General features: G+C 38.5%; 1 protein-coding gene across 1 annotated transcript in view; it reads right to left on the reverse strand.

Moving 5' to 3' along the window:
* The window catches only part of pcdh1a (protocadherin 1a), a 152,821-nt gene extending 133,498 nt beyond the window's left edge, over window positions 1-19,323 (reverse strand). The window contains exon 1 of the mRNA XM_055017217.1: window positions 19,170-19,323. The gene's annotated coding sequence lies outside the window, so the exon portion shown is untranslated. The remainder of the gene's footprint in view (window positions 1-19,169) is intronic.
* Between the last annotated feature and the right edge of the window lie 4,233 nt (window positions 19,324-23,556).

Here is a 23,556-nt window from a genome sequence, read left to right on the forward strand (position 1 = left end):
AATTTGTCTGGGAAACAACAAGCAGATAATATGTTCTTGGGCCTGAATTTTTAATTGGTTTCAGGTTAATACTCAATGTCAGACCCTACAGGAATGCAATGTGTGCTACTTCTTGCGTTGAATTTAGTCTTTCTTTAGGTAACTAGGAAGACGTTGAGTTTACCGACACATGCACTTGATATGAAGTTTATCAGTGTAGACTGTCTTTAATGGTTAGCTCTCTCGCCAGGAGGTGTTTCAGTAAGACTGAGTTTTGTTTAGATGGTGAGCATGCACAAACATGAAGTGAATCACCAATAGCTGTCTCTGTTAGTTACGTCAGCAGCTGTACTTCACTCACCAACATAACAATGGCTTCTTTATTTTTAAAACTCTAATCCTTGCATCGAATACCAGAGACAGACCTAAATTAATGAATTAATAAAGAATTTTTACTCCTCTCTCTCTGTTGATGAGACACTACACCACTGACAAGCTCATCTATGCCTAAGAACAGCCTTGGCTTCATGTGGGTTTTGCATGCTAGAATGACATTATGTGGTCGTGCCACCAGTTAAAGCAAATAATAAATCTGCAGTTGCTGTTGCATCTCATTTCTAACTGAATTTTTCCACTGCTTTCAAGTTCATTTTACAGCCAGAAAGCAGGTAATCAAAATTACTCAGATTTTAATTATGATTTCAGTGAGATTTTCATTCGGATAGGTAGCTTAGAACAAACATAATGCAATCACAGAAAGCAATGTGCATGTGTGCAAGACGTGAAAAGAGTGGTCGAGAGAGGGATGACTAAAATAATGAAAAATCATCTTGAGCTATCCTTAATAACTGCACATATTACTGGCGGACAAGGGTGCTGCTTTGTGGCATGCTGAAACGCGTGATGAAAGAGACAATTAGTACTTACACAATCAGAGGGAAACATATCAGCAAACCCAAAAGAGCAGAGACTGATTGGAGAATTTATTTTTGTCATTAGAGGTTGGCAAATTAAATTAGTCCTTTAGCCCAGTCTTTCTGAGTACCTCAGAACCCAGCTCTCATTCAACAGACAACATCTAAAGGTCTAATCATGCCAGTCCCACAGCCTGCAGTCAGGGAGAGCCACTCCATTCACATGGTTCTTAAACTGCATCTGTGACACTAGAATCCCCAGGGCGTGCTCTCCACAGATGCTGCTGCCAGACTAGCTCTCCCGTCTACATTCCCTATTTGGAAGGAAGAGATATGCAAAGAAAAAAGAACAGCCTTCTTTATATCCTTGACAGCTCATTACCACGGAAACAACCCTGGGCTGGCATCACTGGCTGCCCCCCCCCTCACTAGAGAAAACAGACAATAAAAAAGGGAGTGTTGAGGAGAAATGAGAGTGCAATATTACATACACTAACTGGACCTTTAATTAAAAGATGCTGAGTGTTGTGGTCTGCTATATATTAGGCTCCATCAGCTTCCACTAGTGTGGCATTAGCACTTAGATATAGTAAAGGGCACCAAACCAGGTGCCAGAGAGAGTGTCTGACATATTAGATAAACATGACCAATTGTGCATGAGCAGTATTGCTTTCAGTGTCCTATTATGGTTTGGCGCAGTCTCCGTTTTAGATGCTTTTGTTCTTTGTTCAGGTGTGGAAACAAAGTAATAGTGGGGAACTGGGAATAGTATAGACAGGTGGGAAAGCCTTAGCTGGATTCATTCCTAATAAAATGGGAGAATGGGCTTTTCCACATCCAGGGAACTTTAACCTTGACTGTGTCTGGGCAAACAATGAAAAACCTGTTTAATTATCCATGTTCAAGTCAGCCCCATGAGTATAGTAAACATAAGCAAAATCAACTTTAATCCTCTCTGTTTGCAGTAAACTGCCAAGAATGGTTTTAGCATGGAATGGAATGGGGTCAGATTCTAAAAAAATAAGGAAGGAAATGTTCCTCACAACTCGCATGCATTCTCATAATATATTATGATAAAAGTGGGACACTTGACAAGGCAGAACCTCATCAGGATACTACAGTATGTGTTTGGACTGCTGGAGGAGTCATGGTTGATTCCCTCTGCAGTGGACTAGTGTTATATGGTTATAGTCTATACTTGAAGAGTTTCTGTACGTTTCCTGCATTTGCTGTACAGTTTGAATGATGGTTAAGCATTCTTTTTTGGGTTTTATGGTCCGTTTCTAGTTTTTTCTCGTCATGCTTTAGCTGAACTCTGATTAAACCTCTGACACTTGGTTAGCCCTAAGGCCACCTTTATAGATTTTTTTTAAGACTTATAGATGAATAGTTTGTGCACTTTTACTTTCACAGATAGCATTAGGGTTTTTGTCAATGGACTCTGCCAGGATTCAGTTTTAACATCGATACTTCAGAAAACAGTCCTGTCTGCTACTTGTGGAAGTAGGTCAGTCCTTTAAGATGAACACATGCATAAGATTTCCCTCACAGCTTTAAGCAAGCATCCATGAGTGTACAGTTTGACTTGTTCACTTACATTTTAAATGGCACTCCTTAAGTGAAGTTTCTAGTCAAGTCAAGTCACCTTTAGTCATACAATGCAAACAACAGAAGTTGCCCTAAAGTTCTTTTCATTTGAGAGAAAGGATTACCAACAAGAAATGCATGGCTGAAAGAAGTTTTTTTTAAAAAAAAATAATTAACATATCTTCTCATCTCAGTAATGCAGCTATACTATTAAGGGCTTAAAAAACAAACAGTACATTTTTTATATAATTGCTTTAGTTAATTGGTAACAGGTGCAAGTGAGACAGAACTGGAGTGATGTGCTGTCTTTTCTGTGAATCATTTCAAAGTCTGGCAACTGCAGTTTTAACCAACTGAAGTGGGGTAATGTTGGATTGGCACACCCTTATATACAGGGAAATACAGTTGTGAGAGGTAATCAAAGCTTGGATAACTGTTTCCAAGTCCCTCTAAGATAAAAACTATTTCAATTTGGCAGTAGTACTGAACTTATAAAACTGCCTTTCACAGTGTTGTTAAACTGGTTTATTAGGATTCAAAGAAGAGCCCAGGAAGACAGCAGGAATTTTTTCTTTTTTGCTACTCTGTGCACAGTGTCAGACAGTGGTCCAAGTGCATTGCTCAGGTTTTGGAAAAACAATTATAGTCGTGTTATAGTCTGACTTCTAAATGTGGTCAAGTTGGATGAACCTTAGTGTCAAGGTTAAAAAAAGAGAGAAAGAAAGAGAAAAAAAACAGAGCAGGATGGACCAAATATAATTACCTCATTGTCATCTTCTTTCACTTAAACAAAATTCCTCGTCTTCTAGCATCTGGTGTAATTAAGACAGCTAAAGAGGCTTGTCAGTGAACAAACACAGTCTGATGTAAGCTGTAGGCAAAACTGTGTTATCAGGCTAACACTACTGTGAGATATTTTGAGTTTTTAATTTGGAATCACAGGGAAGCATGTATCAAAAAAATAAAAGGGTCCTTAAGATAGAACCTTGAGGGATGCCACGTTTAATGGGAGAAGGGGATGATGAACAGTTTCATATTCTGGGTAAGGCGGTTCTGTCATTCAGGTAAGAGGTGAACCATAAAAGACTGCAGCCTGTACATCACATTCCAGGTGTTTTTACAAGAATGTGTGCTGTGCTGATATTGAGCAAACCATAAAAAGCATAAGAGTTTAAACCCATAGCACAGACAGGAGGACGCTGTTAAGGACCTTAAACAATGCAAACTTCTTACTACGACAAGCTCTACAACCACATTGTCAGTTGTTTCTTTTTTTTTTTAAAGTAAAGTATAAGTAACTAGAAAAGCACTCAGAGAGTGCAGTACTCCGTCAATGCTGCTCCGTCATATGATTTTCAATGGATGAAATCTTAAAAAAAATTGTGGTCCACAGCAGTCAGTTGTCGTCGGATTGCAATCATGTGATCATCAGCAGGCAGCTCACTTGTAGTCATAGTTACAGTGATGCCGTGCCGCTATCTTGCAGTGAAACAGAAATATTTAACAAATCCGTGGAGCCAGACCATAAGCCGCATCACTGCCAAAATCTAATCAGTTGGTCCTTGTGTCATTTCTGTCCTTCCCTGAAAATTCATTAGTTCGTTTTTAAGTAATGTTGCTGACAGACAGACAGACAGACAAGGCCCTGCCTCCTTGGCGGAGTAAAAAGGTATTCAAGTAGATGGAATTCTGAGTGAAGTTGGATTTTTTAAATAATGGTTTCACAACTGTCTTTTTGAAACTGAAGGAAACAACTGTGGATTGTCCAAATCTGGGGCAGACTGCTGTGATGCCTCTGTGGCGGGGGTTAGGTTTTAGTAGTAGGTGTTTCAGTGAATGCATCTACAGTGTCTGAATGCAGTGAAAGCACCATTAGATGAGTGGAGCAGCTATGCATAGCTGCGCTGCCAATGCATAAACATCAGAGCAGTAGTGCTCTTATTGGGACTACCCAAGTTGTGGTAACAATGAAACACATTTTATTGTATCAGTTAATATCTCTTGCACTGCTATTTTGAACAGTGATCACCCAAAATAAGCGAAGTGCTAACTGCTCCCCTATCAGTTACTTACCAACATTAACCGGAAAATAAAAATGGGCATCAGCATACAGTTTCTTAACGCTCATATTGGCATAATTTTCAACTAATACTTTTACTAGAACAGCAAAATAGAATCTCTGAAATTGAATTCACATTTTTAGTTTCCAGATTTTCAGTGTCTCCTTCTTGCCACCAATATGAAAAAAATCTCAAAGTGCTACTGGCAAACTGTAGCAAAACCTCTTTGAAGAGGTGGCGAGATGGTAAAATGTCTGAAGATAAACAGGTCAAGGTCATATAAAAGCGTTTCACCCAGCTGGCAGTACAGCAGTGGTTGAAACTTCTGGATAATGTATCTCGTATCGAAGTCTGTTGGTGAAATGTGACACCTAATAACATAAATTTTATCCATTAAGAAATTCAGAAATCTCTCAAAAGGTTCATGGGAGCTAAGGTGGCCATACCAGCAGTGTGATAGAATTGATGGAGTTAAACAGTATCTTGGGTCTGTGGGCATCCTCATGGATTAACTTTGCCTTAACAGAGCTTTAAGAGTGCATTAAACAATAATACTTCTTATGAGACCTGAGTTTTCCATTTCTGCTCAGTCCTCCCACACGCTCATCTAATAGCACGGGTGGAGTTGTTTAGCCTGGGGTTACTAGCAGTGTTAACCCTACTTCTCTTAAGTTATAGACAAGCGACGCAGTCCAGGGTGTCGGAGCAAGATGAGATAAAGTAACTAGTTTCTAACTGCCGTTGCCGGAGAGAAGAGCATCTGAGATATGAACTAAGAGTGTAGTCATAAATGTATTGGAGAAATGTGAAGCTGTAGTGGAGTTTATTGATTAAATCAACGGGGTTGGAAGAGGGCAAGGCAATATGGAGTCAAACATAACCATAAAGTGGTCGGAGACACTCGCAGTTTCTGGGTTGGAGACCGAGAAAACAGATGCTAATACAAAATCTAATATCTGGCCATTCTGTTGTATACAACTCCAAACTAAAAGAGATAAAAAGAATCGATGAGTCATAAAAAGTCAGTGGCCACAGATTTTGAAGGGCAACAGAAATGAATGCTAAAATACCCTTAAAATCAGCTGTTTATCAGAATGGGAGGCTATAGATAATAAAAATCTCTTTCCAGTCGTTGAATATACTCTTGCAAATGAATTTCTGTGCATCATAGTTACATATTTAGATTTTTTTTAACCATGAAAAGAATCCCTTATTGTCTTAAAATGGCTTAGATGTAACTCTACACTGTTGCTTCCTTCAGAATTTGCAGATCTAGGAAGTTATCGCCTTTACAGATTACTAAGTGAGGTGGTACTACCAATGTTAAGCCAGGTCTTAGTCACAAAAAAACCCCTAATGAACTGACAAGAGACAGAGATGTGAGTTAAGATGGCAACTTAACAGGCAATGAGCATTTAGTAGGAGAACTGGTGGGGAATTTATAGGGTGTCCCTAAAGTCTGGACACATAGGAAATCTCATTAAATATGGCTTTGTCAAAAGATTAAATTCATCTGCCATCTTTTGATGTGTCCATCCTTCACATCCACTGTGAAGTACCAGTTCAACTCTTTCTTCTTCCGACAAAGCCATATTTATTCTATGCAGGCCAAAAAAATTATAATTAATGAAATTTCCTGTGTCCAGACTTTAGGGACACCCTGTAGTATGTGTTGTGCTCTCTGTTCTGATGCCTTATTTCCATGGAATTTTAACGGATGGAGATTTGCTGCATATACTACCCTCTGAAACAAGCCTTTGTTTCAGAGAGCAGAGGGCAAGATTGGTAAAAGTTATAGGCAGAAGATTAGTAGTTGTAAATGTGTGAATGGAAACCCTCCTGATAATAGCAGTCAGAACAGAGTCTGGGTCACTGCAGGTGCAACTTTGGGCCTGTTAGGCTCCTGAAAGAACACAGAGAATGGGGGGAATCAGGGGCACATGTGGCTGTTGTGAATAGTCAGTCACTGTGATAGGACTGACTAATTACTCCTCTACTTTAAGAAGTACTAGAATGTGTTGCAGCTGCACGTTACAGCATGTGTGAAGTGTGATCAGCCAACGCATTGAGTCTATCAATGTTGCACTCAATCACACTGGCCATATGGGGAAGAAGAAAAACAGAAACTCATCTGGAGTACAAAACATGTAATGGAAAATTCCACTTTGGTGGTTTATTCAGAATACAAGCGCAATAAATTTCCCCATATGGGGAAGAAGAAAAACAGAAACTCATCTGGAGTTAAAAAAAAAAAAAAAACATGTAATGGAAAATTCCACTTTGGTGGTTTATTCAAAATACAAACACAACAAATTTCCCCAAATGGTGCTTACGTTCTAATCTAATTATAAATAACTCACAGGCTACTTTAATTGCAAGTCACACAACAGTTATAGCAGACTAATACTCAAAACTCTCTTCTACTTAAATCCTAACAGAAATAACCCAGCAGTTTTTCTGTTGTTGACTGAACATTCACAAAGTTGGCCAGTGTGGCTGCTGAAGGATTTCAAGTTGGCGTGGACTGAAAAGCTGGTCCGTCTCGTTCACAATGCATATTTATATGTAAATGCATATTTAAATCTCATTATGCAAATCTCTTTTGTGCACACGTAACAACGTTTTGTAGCATGCAAACAATTCAGAAATCATATGACACATCACAATGACTGTTGTAATTGGTGTGATTAAAAGATAAAGATGTCAACTCTGTATGATTATAAAATGCCTTCCACAAATTCTCCATGCTGAAAAAGGCCATGCATCGCCTCATAACCGATTATATAGTAGAGTCACAAAGGATGAGATAAAGGAAACTACTCAGTCAGTCAGTACTTCTCCTGTCAGACCTTTCTATAAATCAATAACATTGACTAGTTCTTTCATCATTTACTAAGATGCACCGACATGGGATTTCAGGGCTATTAACAGCAATCAATGACTGAATGATCTATGGCTCATACCAATATAATATCTATAACATCTATCTTACAAATACAAGAATGTGAAGAAAATAATATGTATTTTCGGACTAAAGCGTTTATTTTTCTAATGAAACCGCAAAAGTTAGAGATCCTCCAACACCTCTGTGGTAAACATTGTTTGTAGCAACCTTAGTTTCCTTTTTACATATGTGGACTAATTAATACCAGACCATTTATCCTTACTGACAAGCATCTGTAGACTGCAATTACTATACCTTCATTTGCTGTTAGACTAATTACTGTTTATTGTGGCTGTGATTCAGCCTCTTAAAAAAAGAAAAAATTTGACCCCTCACTTCTAACTTTATAGTTAATTTCCAAGTTACCTTTCAGGTCACAGGTTTTAAGGGAAAGTTGTTCCCATTCAACTACAAACTTTTCTAGAAAACCATGACATTTTTGAGAAATGTCAGTCTGATTTGAAACCACACCACAGCAGTGAAATGGCTATTTTACGAGTTTTTAATGATCTGCTATTGTGGTCCTCCTAGACCTGTCTGATGCCTTTGATATTGTCAGTCATGTACCCTTTTATCACACACTGAAGAGTCTGGGGGCATCAAAGGTGCTGTCCTGATTCAGGTCATATCTGACAGATAGGAGCTTCTCAGTTCGTCTTAGTGTTCGACTACAGCTCTCTACTTGTGGGGTCCCAAAGGCTCCATGTTGGTCCCCATTGTACATTCTGCCCTTGGGGTCCTTTTTTGAGAAACACCATATTCCTTTCCATTGTTTTGCTGATGATATACAATTGTATCTGCCATTAAAGTTAAAAAGCAAAGATACTTCAGTCCTTACTGGACTGCGTACAAAGTAATAAAACACAGATGGACTTAAACTTTCTCAAACTTAATGGAACTATAACAGAGATCGTTATTTTTGTTATTTTAGACGAGACCTTTTGGATGACCTTGACAGTACTGTTGGCCCTTTGGTTTCATATAATCAATCTTTTGTTAAAAAAAAAAAAAAAAAGAAGAAAAAAAAAGTGAAAAAATTCGAGTAATCTCTGACAGCTCGTTCAAACTGTAGAAACCAGCTCAGTGGTCAAAACTAGCTTCTTTCAGGTAAGACTGTTAGTGAAGGTTTGTCTTTGTAATTGTCCGTATGTGGGTGTAAAGCATCGACAGCTGGTACAAAATGCAGTTGCTAGTCTCCTAACGGGAAAAATAAAGTGTGATCACATAATCAGTACTGGTCTCCATCCTCTGGCCTCCTGTCCATTCGATTTTAGGATTTTATCAGGGTTTTTTTTTGTTTGTTTTTTATGTTTTTAGTGGGCTGGGGCCAGTGTACTTAGCGGATCTCTTATATTTTCTTCCCACAGTCAGGACACTGAGATCGACCAACCACGTGATCTTGGATGTTCCGAGGTCTAGGTTCAAAATTAGGAATGATCGAGCCTTCGCAGAAGCTGCTTCTCTTCTATACGACTGTTTCTACAACTGTCTTTCCATATGAGAACTGCTCAGACTTTAGAAACTTCAAAGTCACTGCTGAAGACTAACCTCTTGTCAATGGCATTTGATTCAGGTAGAGCTTGACACCCTGGCTTCATCTCTTTTTGTTTTAAATTATTAATTGTTATTATTTTTTTAAACTCTTGAAATGATTTAGATTTTTCTTTTAGCCATTGTGTTTTATTGTGTTGCTATTTTAACTGTACAACACTTTGGTTCAGCTACTGTTGTTTTAAATGTGCTTTATATAGAAGTTTGACTTTGACTTCACCTTGAGCTCTTGAACTATTGTAATTGCAGCCTATACATTATTGTTTCAAAAGGTGCAGGTCTTTTAGAATGAACTGGCCAACAGCCATGGCACCTCCTCTCCCCTCCTTACACTATTGATATTACAAGTACTGATATTAAGAGTTCTACAGTATGGCATAGTATATAGGAGGAGAGCCTGGTCAGTTTCACTCTCAGTCGACTAGAATTCACCTAAGTTTAGGATACACAGCTCATTAGGCGCAAGTGTTACATGCAATTAGCATTAGTTTGTAGCTCTTTCATAAGAATTTAATATTAGCATAATGAGCCCTGCATCTGTGTAACACATACTGACTGTGGATAAAGAGGGAAGCAGTAGGTTGACTGCAGGCAGAGTAGTGGAAGTTGATGCATTTCTGCAAGTTTATGTCGTGTTAAGTGTTTGATCAGTTGCTCACACTGTCACTTTTACATTTTGTTGCACTTGCAGGGATGACAGGCATTGCTATCATCAACTTGAGCATTAATCTGGAGTCCGTTGCACTCTCTCGGCTGTGTGTCCTCATGCTCTGCCATGTGTGAACAGGCAGTCAGTGACACAGGGAGCAGAGGAAAGACAGGGGCAAAAATCAGCATTCAGAGCCAGGTAGGTTTACAGCACAGTGGACTTCACTGGCATAATTATCATCTGAAATTGTATTTTCAGAACACCAGTTTAATTTCTTTCCTTATCAGCCAATACCATGACAGCTGCAATGTATTGTGCATTCCTAATTTAAATAAGCCAAAGAGCTGAATCAAGCATCTGAAACATACTAGCAATCAATTGTTTTTATTCAAAGTGGAGAATCACCATGCAGCAATCCCAATACACTGTACAACTAAAAATACTACCAATGTTTGCTGGAATGTCTTCACTTAAAAAATCTTCAACTTTTGAGTTTTGCGTTTAATTAAAAATCTATTTCAATTTTTTTGTTTGTTTGTTTGTTTTTTGTGAACAGGCCCCTAGTGCTCAACTATTGCACCAAATCTCTGAATAATAGTAACAATTGCAAACACCTGAACTATTCCTTTAAACTGTTCTTACTATTCTGTGAGTTTAGTTTGCCTTTTTTTCTAGCTTTCTGGTGTCTAACCACGGTGTACACTGAACACAGAGCATAAGGGGTGAGCATAAGGAGAAGGGGAAAAAAGGTCCCAGCTGTGGTGACAGTGCCCTCACAACTAAAGCGGATCAGGCAGCAGAGAGGGGAAAAAAAACATGTTTTAAATATGTGGGGGGTTGTTTTTGTTCTTTGTTTGGTTCCCCCTAAATCGTGGCAGATGACACACCCCACACAGTGCTTCAGTTAGCCTGAGGGGGTTGTCTGAAAACTGGAGATTTCCCAAACTCCAGGCAGGTGAGCAGGAAACAAGACAGGTAAACAAGACCATAACAGGTAATCACACAGTGCTGACGAGTGAAGTGGCACAGAACACACATCATAAGTAAGAGCACCTCTCTGCTCCTGGCAAAGGCAGAGGGACGGAGAGGATTCATCTCACCTCAGCCTTACATGACCACCCTTCCTGCTCTGACTCCATTTGATCATTCATGTGCAATACATTTAGAATGAAATAAATTCATCTGTAGCCCCTACTAATTATACTGGATTTGTGCAACTGATATAATATGTAAAACAGAAACCGGCTAAAATAATAAATAGGTTGGAATGCACTTTAGTCAAAGCACATTGGGAAGATGAAAGGCTTGCTGGTCTGGAAGCAGAGTGTTGAGGATGTATCTGCAATCTGGATATCATAGATAAGCTGAAGGTTGCTTGCAAGGTTCCTGGCATGCCAGGCAATATGGTGATGGGGTACAGTGAAATCTAATTCTGAAAAGATAAAACAGAAACATCTAGAACCTCACAGCCGAAGGGGAGGAGTACCACAAAGGCTCTTCGGAGTCCAATTTTATCATGATAGCTTCATTGGGTCAAACTGCACGGCAGCAACAGCTGACAGGACAGTAACACAACGAGGCTAATACTGCAAGTAAGGGAGCTAAATGACCAGAAGTGTAGTAATGAGTATATGCAGGCACACTGCATTCACCCACCTTTTGGAAGGGGTATTTACTGTTTGCTCACCCCAAAACAGTCACAGATCAGTGCAGATCTTAGTCAGTTAAATTACCCCTCTTGTGTTCTGTGGTGTTGGTGATGCACCCAGAGTTTTTTCTTCCCCGACTTCAGCCATCAAGGCAATGCCTCCTCCCTGGCAACAAGTACCCTGGAAACGCTACCCCAAGTCTGAGGAGAAGCGCATAGACAAATTTGTAGGTTACTTTTGATTACATGGTGACTTTCTACATCAACAGGCAACATTCCCAGTATGCTTATGTAAGGAAGCCTGAATTTATACTGTTTCATTTTTTTGTGTTTGTTGCCACCAACTTAACTACTGAGAGCGCTGCCGTTGGCTAACACTGTCAGCAATGTCATACACGCCTTCACCCTTCATATTGCAAAACTGTCACCCATATTTATGAACCAAATGTCATGAACTGATGTCTGAATTCAAAAGTCAAAATGGCTCCTGTTGGCAGGGAGGATTTAACTGCCAAAGGGAGATGCTTAGTAGCTGCAGCAAACATGTAGAACTCTAATTTTAATTAGTCTTGGCTTACAACTGTGCTTTGCTTTATGTTGTGTTCAGTAAATTTCTTTCTACAATTTCAGTCTGAAATGATGTCCAGTTAGTAGTTAGTATCTGATGTAAAATCAATCAGTTCAGTTGTTAAGACTTAAATATTAGTTTTGTTGTTGATGGTGCACTTTGAATTTTTGCTCTGATCTGCAAGCTCAAAGTGTGATTCTGATGTGTTTTAAATGATGGATGTTGTGTACTGTTGTTTGGGATGTCTTATGGCTCAAGACAATCTTTTATCTTTTGGCATTTTTGCACACTAGTTGATTTTTTTCTTTTTATAACAGTACCAGGATTTACTACTTTCTCCCATCTTTCACCTGAGCTGTGAACGGCCTTTTCCTATTCAAGTTCAATCCAGGTAGGCCTTTACTCCAAAGAATGTTACCGTGTAAAGAACTTGCCAAGGACAAGCTCTTGTGAAAAATGCAAAGCAATAGTCCAAAAATACTCTTTTCTTGTACTGGTGTGTAATATTCAATATGTATACTGTATATCAGAGCAGAATCTGTCCAGCGTTTAACACACCTCTAATAATTTGAGCTGGAAAAGCCTCCACTCAGCCTCTCTGCTCACTCTGCATACTTTTGGTCATTTTGATTCTTACACCTCACCAAGTGCCTTCATGCAAGTTTTCCATATGCTGTATGGCTGCGCAATGGCCAAAATGATAATCATGATTGTGTTACACAATATTAAAATCAAAATTAGTTTTCATGATTTTAGGGAGAAACTGTTTTTATTGCATTTTCACATTTAAATAAAAAAAGAGCAAAACTTGTATCTACATATTGTGCTACATGGCTTCTAAAGTATAAATTCTTGCATCAAAATAAGTCTTTAAATACTTTTTTTTTTCTTACCTGAATTCAGTACATCACCTAGAGGAAAATATAAGTAATACTGTACTCAAAACACTTCATTTGCAACACTGATTGATCGGTAGACACTACAAACTCACTAAGAACCCTAAATGTCTTATGTGTTGGCTGTGGTAGATGCTAGCTAGACGTCTGTACACAGAGAGGCCTCTAGTCTCCTTCCTCAGTTATTGCAGTGGATTCATGTCAGAGAGGTGTGTGACCAAAAAGGCTTTCTGATGTAAATTTACCAATGCTGAAATAAAATAGTTTTTACTACATGTATGGTTTTCTGTGAGTGGAGTTTTCTCTTGCCAAGTTTTCTATGGACTAAGCATCATCATCATCGTCATCATCGTCATCATCATCATCATCATCATCATAACTTTCATTGAATTGTGAGAAGCCAAAATAGTTATATTGATTATTTTTCCACAAATTAGGTAGACCTACCCTGCAGTCTGTGATTGACTTTGTTGTTGTTCTGCTACCAAACCTAAAAGTTCATATTCAAACTACTATTCATTCTAACCCTAACCCTCTTGAAGAGCATCAACCTTGCTGCCCACATGAATACTGGGTAGTATAAAGTCTGCTTTGTTGGATTTTGTTGGGTTTTTTTTTTAGCTTTTCGGGCAAAAACTGTGGACTGTTGTCATTTGTCCCCAATGAATGTGGAGGTCAGCCATGGGGCTGTTTGCTGGAGGACACAGTATTAAAGAGAAGAAAACAGGAGCAACTTCGATTCAATTCTCGGTCGGCCTGGACCCTCATGTCAATCGTTAGCTCTCTTCCTGCCTTTCTTCACTGTCACCATCTAGTGAAGGTAAAAAATGCCATAAAGAAAAAATAAATGAGAAGGAAGAATGAAACTGATGTAGACTCCCCTCCAAAAGTATTGAAACAGTGAGATGAATATAAGACAAAAGATCAACATTTCAGCTTTTATTTCCAGGTGTTTACATCTGGATTTGATACACAACTTAGAAGACAGCACCTTTTGTTTGAACCTACCAATTTTTCCATGTGAGCAAAAGTATTGGAACATGTGACTGACAGGCATGTTTTGTTGCCCTGGTGTGTCTTATTACATTGATTATTCAAACAATAGATAGCACTCAATGCCTATGATCGGTTTCAGATTTGGGGTTTGCCAACTGCATCTATAGTTAGAGGTGTAACCAACATGAAAACCAGAGAGCTATCTATGGGTAAACAACAAACAATTGTGAAGCGGAAAGAAGATGGACAATCAATCAGAGTCACTGCACAAACATTGGCCATAGCAGTACAACCATTTGGAATGTCTTGAAGAAGAAAGAAACCATTGATATACTAAATAACAGATGTCGAACAGGTAGAAGAACAAGGAACAGCAAAAGTTGACGACAGAAACATTGTGTGAGTTGTAAAGAAAGACCCTAAACAACTGTTAGTGACATCAGCAACAACCTCCAGAGGGCAGGATTGACGGTATCACAATCTACTGTTCACAGAAGACTTCATGAATAAAAGTATAGAGGCTACACCAGGAGATGCAAACCACTCACTAGCAAGAAGAATTGGAAGGCCAGGCTGGAATTTTCCAAAAAGTACAGAGATGAGGCTCAAAATGTCTGGGACAAAGTTTTATGGACTTAAGAGACAACGATGAACCTTTAACCAAAGTGATCGAAAGTTTGGGAGACAGAAAGGATCTGCTCATGATCCCAAACGTGCAAACTCATCTGTGAAACAGTGTTATGGCTTGGCTTCTTCTGGGATGGGCTCATTAATCTTCACTGATGATGGAACACATGATGGCAGCATCAAAATGAACTCAGAAGTCGACAGAAAAAAAATTGTCTGCCAATTTACAGAAAGATGCAACTAAAGTGATTGGGAGATCATTCATCGTGCAGCAAGATAACGACCCAAAATACACCACAAAGGAGTTTATCAGGGGCAAGAAGTGGAAGGTTTTAGACCGGCCAAAATCAATCCCCAGACTTAATCCCTATAGAGCTGCATTTTACCTGCTAAAGAGGAGACCAGAGGGAGTAACCTCCTAAAAAAAACAACAACTGAAAGAGGCTGGTGGTGAAAGCCTGGAAAAGCATCACAAAAGAAGAATGCAAAGGCTTGGCATTGTCAATGGGTCACAGGCTTGATGCAGTTATTACAAGCAAATGATCTGCCACTAAATATTACGTCTTATTCGCTTTAATCTATTTCAACTTTCTCCGTTCCAATACTTTTGCTCACCTAAAAATTTGGTGTTCCGTTACAAATGCTATCTTGTAAGTTGTGTATCAGATCCAGATGTAAATTCCTGGAAATAAAAGCTGAAATGTTGATCTTTTGTCTCATATTCATCGCAATATTCAACACGATGTTTTCAGACTACAGCAAATACAAAGGAATTGGCATCACTGTTCCAGTACTTCTGGATTTGTACGCAAAAGTACTCACCCCTTGTCAAACTATTATAATTATTACCACAAAGAATTTTTTTTCCTAAGTTCATGGAATAAAAGGTACCGGCACATTATCACTTGAAGAAAGTCTCATTTTTAAAAAGCATCCTTGGATTGTGTCATTCAATTGTTCAATATGAACTCTGGAAATAGTGAGATGAACACAGCCTTTATTCAGTGGACTGCAGCCTACACAGAACACAGCTGACCTTTAAAGTCAGCCCAGCAATAGCTATGTACTGGAAATTGGCAATACCTTTCCCACTCTGCCTTATTATAAAAGTCTAGGCCCTCGTCCATTAGCAGTCTTTAGGGTGCCTTTAATATTTTAAAGAAATCATATAAATTACTACTCTTGCCATTCAAGTGGTTCTCTTCTTTGAATATCTGATAGACAGCTGAGAGCAAAATATATGTTATCCCACAAACAGAAGCACAAAACCATCGCCACTGACGTAGAAAATGCAGAATATAAGCTTTTGAGCATATCAACAATTATCGGAAAAAAGCTTGGATCAGCTGCTGATTCTCTCCATTGTGTGATAATTGGACTGGCATCTGACATTTGCAAAAAAAAAATAAAAATACATATCACATTCCCCTCAGCTACACTGGTGAATTATTACTGAGTGTGAAATATTTCACCTCATTACTTTGAAGATACCAACTCATCCACTTGTGAATGCCAGCTCCCATACCATATAAGTGGTAATGGCTTGTGATTACACTGTGAGGCCTCCTCCAAAATGTCCACCAAAGTGGCTGCATTTGACACTTCTTGTCTGCAGATGACTTTGACAAAATGCTTATTTCAATTAGTCTGCAGATGTAGAGCATTCCTCCATTTGGTATTGTAATAAACACATTAGATAACTGTGAGTGCAACCATGACAAAGAACTGTATAAGTACTGTCTACATGACAAGTCTGTGCTCCTGCAAGTGTCCAGTATTCTCTTAAAATCTTTACTTGCCGGTTGATGCCTCAGGATACTAGTTATGGAGTTGCAAATCCAGCACCTCTCAAACTATTCCAGTAATCCATTTTGCCAGTGTGAACAGCCTGACTGCTCGTCCACCTACCTACCTGTACCTCTTATCTGCTTCTTCCCTTTCCTTCTCACTACATCTATCTCAGTCTGACTTTGTCTGCCTCCGTTTCCTCTACCTGTCAAGCAACTGCACACCTCACCAAAAAGAAAAAGAAAAAAAAAGCTCAACTCACTTGAAGCCACTCACTCTATCGCTCATTAACCATCTATCACTCCCTCTCTCTCGCGCTATCACTCTCAATTGGGTAGTTTCCACTACTGTAGTCAGCAGGAAGGCCAGGAAGATTATTACATATGTGTGTGTGTGTGTCTTTTTTTTGTTTTCTTGTTTATTTTTCCAATTCAGGCTGTAGTGCGCCTACACTGAATGAGATTACAGAAACGTGCGTCACAAGCCTGAAAACACGTCAATATCTGGAGTGCCTTGTTTATCAGGACTTTGCTTTCATTGGTTTGAGGCATGGCAAAACTGTTTCCCCACTTTTTGGGGTAAAACAGTTACCATCCAGCAAAATGTCCATGCCAAAATAAAGTAATGCTCAACTTTAAACCCAAATAAAAGAAACAGCTACAAGTTGAAATTATTAATTATCATTTTTGGAATTTTGTTGCATTTGGCACCTGAAGGTTTACCGTCTCTGCTTCGAAGATGTCTTCCATTTTTCACAGGCAACAGTCTCAACAGAGGGTTGACAAGGCTTTGCAACACTCGTCAGCTTATATGTTGTGTCCATAAATTACACTGATTTTCACCATATTTAATTTGCGAATACATATACACGTGAAATCAAACAAATTATTAAAAATCAACACTTGTGGTAAAAGTTCCATCAGTTGGTCCCCTACAGCCATGTGCAGACCGTGTTGTGCTATGAAGTTGCAAAGCATAACTTCAGCCCTCACCGCATTTGTCAGGGCATCGGATTTGGCTGATTCTCCCTCTGATGTATGTTCCTCTGGTGCAGTTTCGATTTAAAATGTTTCTTTGCATCATCCACTCTGGACGCTGCCACCTCAGTGCAAACTCTGCAGTGTGCGTATATGTTTTTTGCAGGTATGATGACACAGTTTAACATCGCTTTTAGTTGACTTTTTAAATAAAGTTTTAATATCTAATACATCTTGTCAGTATTTATAGATCTCACAATTTTTTGTATGGCTTTTACGGGTTTTTCAGTTGGAGCATCCAAAGGGGCTGATGCTCAGTTTGTCTTTGTTGCCATTTAAAGACAGTATGTTAAGATTCTGAGCATTATCCTGCCATGATTGCAGCAAGGCACCATACGCAACATTTAAAACGGCTAATATTAGCTTAGCCAACAAAGTAATAGTTTATAATGAGAGGTGGGTGCTACTCAAACCAGTAGAATGCTACAGTCATCACCTTCAGTCCGTCAATATACATTATAACGTGAGTGTGTATGTTGCTGCACTGTGCATTGAAATACACTGATCTTGATTTTCTTTTGGGTATCAAACCTGGCATTAAGAATCATAGAATCTGAATTGTATTTGTCCTAGCTACCAAACTTCTGGTAACGCGATATGTGCGAACAAAATATTTTTACTGTTTTCTTTCTTTCTTTCTTTTAAAAGACAGTTCATGAATTTGTAATTAAAACTGCAAATTCATGAAGTGTATTCATAGCGGGTTTGCAGCTGACTGTTAATGCCGCACAGACGACAGATTAATCCTGCAAAGTTGTCTTAGATTGGGGGTGTCATGTACTGAGTTTGTAACTTGATTTTTTGGAGTTACAACAACCGTCTTTGTTCTCAGTTGGGGACAAGTCTTGCTTTACCTGACATCTGACTTTTTTTAATAATGTCAAAACCAGACAGCCATTTTCATAAACATATGCACCAATTACAAAATCCATTAATATCCATCACGCTCTGTCATAAATCATATAGCTGGGCAGCCAGTCTGACTGTAATTATTGCTGAGCAAGAAGCAGAAGTCTATGATTAGGTTTAGTCATTATTTCCCTCCATGTGATTAATCTCGGCTTTGAAATAATAAATGGGAAAAATGAACCAGTTCTATGTCAGTGCGTTTGTAATTGTGAATTTGAGCATGACATATCATTAAGCCAAAATGTGACAGAAATCTGTTTCTGTCAGTCTCTTCTCTCACCCACCTTCTCTCCGTGACAAATACAATGATCAATGCTTTGTCATGTTGTTGTTTGTATCAGAGCATCTAAAAATATCACGAAACCTACAAATGTCAAATTGAAATCCAACTCGTTGCCTGGGTCTCTTTTCACTCCTAAGTATTTAGAATGTTTTTGCTGAATGTCGCAATAGGGAATAAAGCATTTAGTGGATGCAATGCATACAGTTTAGTGAATTTACCTATAATAAAAGATATTTCCACATCATTATGTCGGCACTGATTAGTAGCGATGCTTGTATATTAACCTCAGTTTATTCCCACAATTATTCCCTCCAGCAGAGGATAGTTTTAGTTTCCATTCAGACAACAAGTTTGGATGCATGCACATCATATTAATTCCCTGCATTGTTTAAACACTCATTAAAGCAATTCTTTCAGCTCTTGCTGAAATTACAAACACTTTACTGAATTATATGTGCTTCACACTTTGCCTTCGAGCTTCAGTGCGCAGGGGATATCTTAAATACTAATTGTTAAAGGTTCATGTTCTTGCCACTTATTACCAGGAAATCTTATTTGGGTGTTAATATATACTTTATAAACCCCATTGAAATTCAAATTGTAGATTTCGCATGATTGGAAATGGTTGTATACTTGAAATCTTATTGATCTCTTTCTTCAGCAATTTTTCTTCATTATCAGAATAATCAGATTTACCAAGGCTGCATATATGAGATTAAAAAGTATCCCTCACCTTCCACCGTAACACGTGGCGTCCTCTCCTATGTACAGCATTGGCTCTCAGACAACGCTGACTAATGTCTTCTGGCACACGGGGTTTTAGGGAAATCAATTTTTGCACAATAACTCGCCCCTGCAAGAATCTGCCCTGTGGAATGAAGGAAAGCATATTACTTCTAATGCAAACCCTATTATCAAAGACACACAGTCATACATTATTTAGTGAATGCCAGTTTCACAAGGCTGGTTCAAAAACAAACATGAATTATTCATCCATACCCAGATTTTCCTGGTTTTCTGAATGTAATTAATATTACGAACAATCAGCTCATCACAAATCAAACACTGTAACTTGATGATAGAATTTCATGACCACTGTGTGTAAAGCGTGTCCACTGGAGCTGCTTATTCACAACGGAGGAGGAATCCTGCAGGTTTATCGATTCAAGTCCAGGTTAAAGGTTTAGCTATTATTCTGCAGCTGAAAGGGGATCACCCTTTTTGCCCAGAGATCAATGAAGAGCCTGCAGCTATAATTACCATGAATTTGATGATGTTATTATTACGATGGCATGCACTGGTGAAATTGATTATACTGCCCCACCAAATGCATGTCAGCACACCCTGAAATATAGCCACTGTATCAATATCTCCGCTAAATGTGCAGTAATAGACACCAGCACAAATATATATGGTTTTTTTTCAGTTTCAATTTTGGAACTCATGAAACTCAACTAAGCATGCGGGTAAAATAATGTTTGATTATGCTCAGTCTCGGTAATAAGTTTCAGTTTTGTTTTGTTTTTTTTTAAATAAAGGTATCACTGTTCACAAGTCTCCACAGCTGGCGGTGCAACTGCCCGTCAAATCTTTACACTGACAAGCAGCTGTTTGCTAAATTGTCCCAACAGGCCAACTTTAATAGTCAACAATCATGATCACATGATTAGCACTTTTGAGAAAAAAAACATGGATTTATATGAGAGAGTGTTAATAAATGGTGGCAATCGATTTATTTGGCATGGTAATTATTGTCTTTCAAACATGAAATATGCACACACATTCACGGATTTTTCAGTCATTTTGAATTGGTTGCTTTAAATTCCACACGCTGACGTTATTCTTTGACATCTGTCCAAACTGAAAAGTAAAGGATTTATAGCAACTACCAGTGTTTTAATGACTGCTGAAATTGCTCCAACTGTTGTCTAAATGTCACAGGCCACAATCCAGATGCCGACTCATTCACACGAGGCCTGGAGGGACCACGATAAAGGTTGCAAATGTCACTTACGTCTGATAAAGTTTGGAATGGCAGATTTCTGTTATCTTTGCAATGCTAGTTCTTCCACTGAAACATATGCACGGAAAAAAAAGGCTGGACTGGCTAGACCAGCAAAAGATGAAAAATACAAATAAATTAGAGAAAATGCAAACAAGAAAGTCATTGCTTGTGTAGTCTGGTGTTTATGTGCCTTTCATTTCTTTTGTTTAGTTGAGTTAATTCCTATCACCTGAGGTGAGAGAACAGGTGCTGACTGCTATCTGAACCATGGGTGGGTTTTCACAACAGGTTTCTCAGCCATTATTTGGTCATAACTATGCAGCTTCTAAAATAAATCATATGAATGTTCCAATTCTAATTTCGAGAGCTGAATACTAAACTGTATCTCTAACCGAAATGCAGCAATTGAGATTTTAATACATACTCAATTTATTTTAAGGATTTGATGAATTTGCTGTCATGTGTTTAAAAATACATAAACAGGATACACTGGCGCAGAAATTTAAGAAGCAGCAATATTAACTTAAAGCATCAAAAATCTAATTTCTTAGTAGAAATTATATAGCTGTGAATTCCCTGATGGTTTTGACTTTGGAACTCGTGGTATGCACAAATCACTAGAACAAATCAGTAAGACATAATTTCCAAAAAGAAGCAAACTAATATTTTGGTTAGTGGAATACTTGGCATGTGTTGTAACCCAAGGACATGTTTTTTTTGTCATGTCATTCCTCCAATCCAAGCTGTAGGACACTGCAGGCAGTGTGCAGGGAAACTGTGACAAACACAAAAACAGCTAAATAGGAGATACTCTCCATACCTCCTGAAGGTCAACACTTTACCAGCATTTTTGATGCACATTCCCTTTTCCATCAGACCACCAAACCAATAAAATGTATTCATCCAGACCCCAGAGAGGCAGAGGATGAGACATCACGCCACCACTTATCAGAAGTGGTAATGACTTAACCATGAAAGTGCAGCCATGGAAGACCGGTGCCAGACCCCCAGGACCTCCTCTGACGCACACAGAATTCCACAGAGGATTGAATGAACATCTCTGAAGCTGAGATTAAGGCAATCTAACATCGCTGGAATGATCAGTCTAAATCTGGAATTAACAATTCGAGCATCTCTGTTAACCTTTAAGACTGATCGTCAATATGCATAGAACAGCCCTTCTAAGTTGTGTGTCTAAGCACATAACTTCACAGCTCCTCATCCATCACCTGGCATGCTCTAATGGACAGACAGAGCCTCCTCCTCCTCCACCTCCTCCTCCTTTCCTTTCCGTTTCTCTACACTCTGGCAGTGTTTCCATGTAAGTGTCAAGTGAATTTGAACATTTGGAATGTTGCAAGAAATTACTGAAAAGAAAATGCAAATTAATCCTTAAATGCTTTGCAGCAAAAAAACAACAGCAAAAAAAACAAGGTTGCATAATGTCATCGGAAAAGTGGCAGTATAGGCTACAGTACACATGGCTGCAATAAACAGAGTTAAAGAAGCCAGAAACAAAACTGGTTGTTTGCCACCAGCTAAAAAGCCTTTAAAAAGTACAAGAAACTCAGAAAAAATTGAACATCTATGTCAGGAAAATTGAGAGGTCTTCAGTAATTGTTTTTATTAAGGCAAGTTGCAGTTATTATTTCATTCCAGCGGGTATTAGAAATGTTTCAAGCAGTCTGGAGACAAAGATGACGAAAGAAGCAAAAACAGCTGATCAGCCATATAAGTTTAGTGTATAAGTACATCAGTACTTCTTTCCCTTTCTGTGTCTGATTATGTGCATTAACCCATTTTCCAAAGTCAAAAACCAGCTCCAGTGAGCGTAAAAATGTTTTTGCAAAATTAGATTATCTTTTTTCTATTACTATTTGCCATTTTCAAAAAACTTTATCTAATGCAATACTAGATTCTCTCTCAAAAAATAAAAATACACATATACACCTTAAATGCTACTTTTTTCTCTATTGTTCCTCATTGTTTGCTTTGGTATGTTTGTATGTCTGCTGGCAATTCACTTTCATATCAGATGAAAGTCATAGTTTTGCACTGAAATATATTGCAATGTTTTAATAACAGTGAGAGATAAATATGAAAATCTTGGTGTAATTAATACAGGAATCACTAGTCATGGAAAATTACCAAATTCATTGTTCAGTGTCTTTTAAAGATGTGTTAAAGTTAACCTGGAGAGAAGGTAATAGCTACATTCCTATGAATAGCGTCTGACCACTGACCGGCAGGTCTGTCTAGAAACACGGTAGATCATCAACACAGACGACAGCTGATGAGCAAGTCTGTTCACTGGTCAGACATTTCTGTGAATTCCCCAAAACTTTTCATACAAAAAAAGACCCATACCTGAGTGAATGTTTTAGTTTCCACTGTGAAACTACTCCTGGCAAGGATTGACACACCCATTCAATAATCACCAACCCTCTTTTCTGCTTGCTTGGTGTTAGACCAATAAAATTCCCTTTGCTTTTTCAAATGCAATTCAAATTCACCTTTGATTTACCAGCTGATTTCCAAATTATGTACACTACCAGTCAAAAGTTTGGACACACCTTCTCATTCAAAGTTTATTTACTTATTTTCTACATTGTAGATTAATACTGAAGATATCAAAACTATAAAAGAATACATATGGAATAATGTTGTAAACAAAAATGTGTTAATCTTCAGTATTAATCTACAATGCAGAAAATAATGCATATAAATAAAAGAAATATTGAATGAGAAGGTGTGTCCAAACGTTTGACTGGTACTGTATATCATTGTTTGGTTTATTAATCTGCACAGCGGCTTGGTGGTTAGCACATTAGCCTTGCAGCTACAAGATCCCCGCCTTCCCAGGATCTTTCTGCACAGGGTTTGCATCTTCTCCCTGTGCATCCGTGGGTTTTCTCTGGGTACTCCGGCCTCCTCCCATCGTTCAAAAATATACTCAGGTTAACTGGTGTTTCTAAATTGTCCGTAGGTGTGAATGCGAGTGTGATTGTCTCTATATGTAGCCCTGTGATAGACTGGTGACCTATCCAGGGTGTCAGCTGCCTTCGCCCTAAATCAGCTGGGATAGACTCCAGCCCACCTGCGACCCTAATGAGGA

Source organism: Amphiprion ocellaris, chromosome 14 (assembly GCF_022539595.1).
Source record: "Amphiprion ocellaris isolate individual 3 ecotype Okinawa chromosome 14, ASM2253959v1, whole genome shotgun sequence".
Classification (NCBI taxonomy): domain Eukaryota; kingdom Metazoa; phylum Chordata; class Actinopteri; family Pomacentridae; genus Amphiprion; species Amphiprion ocellaris.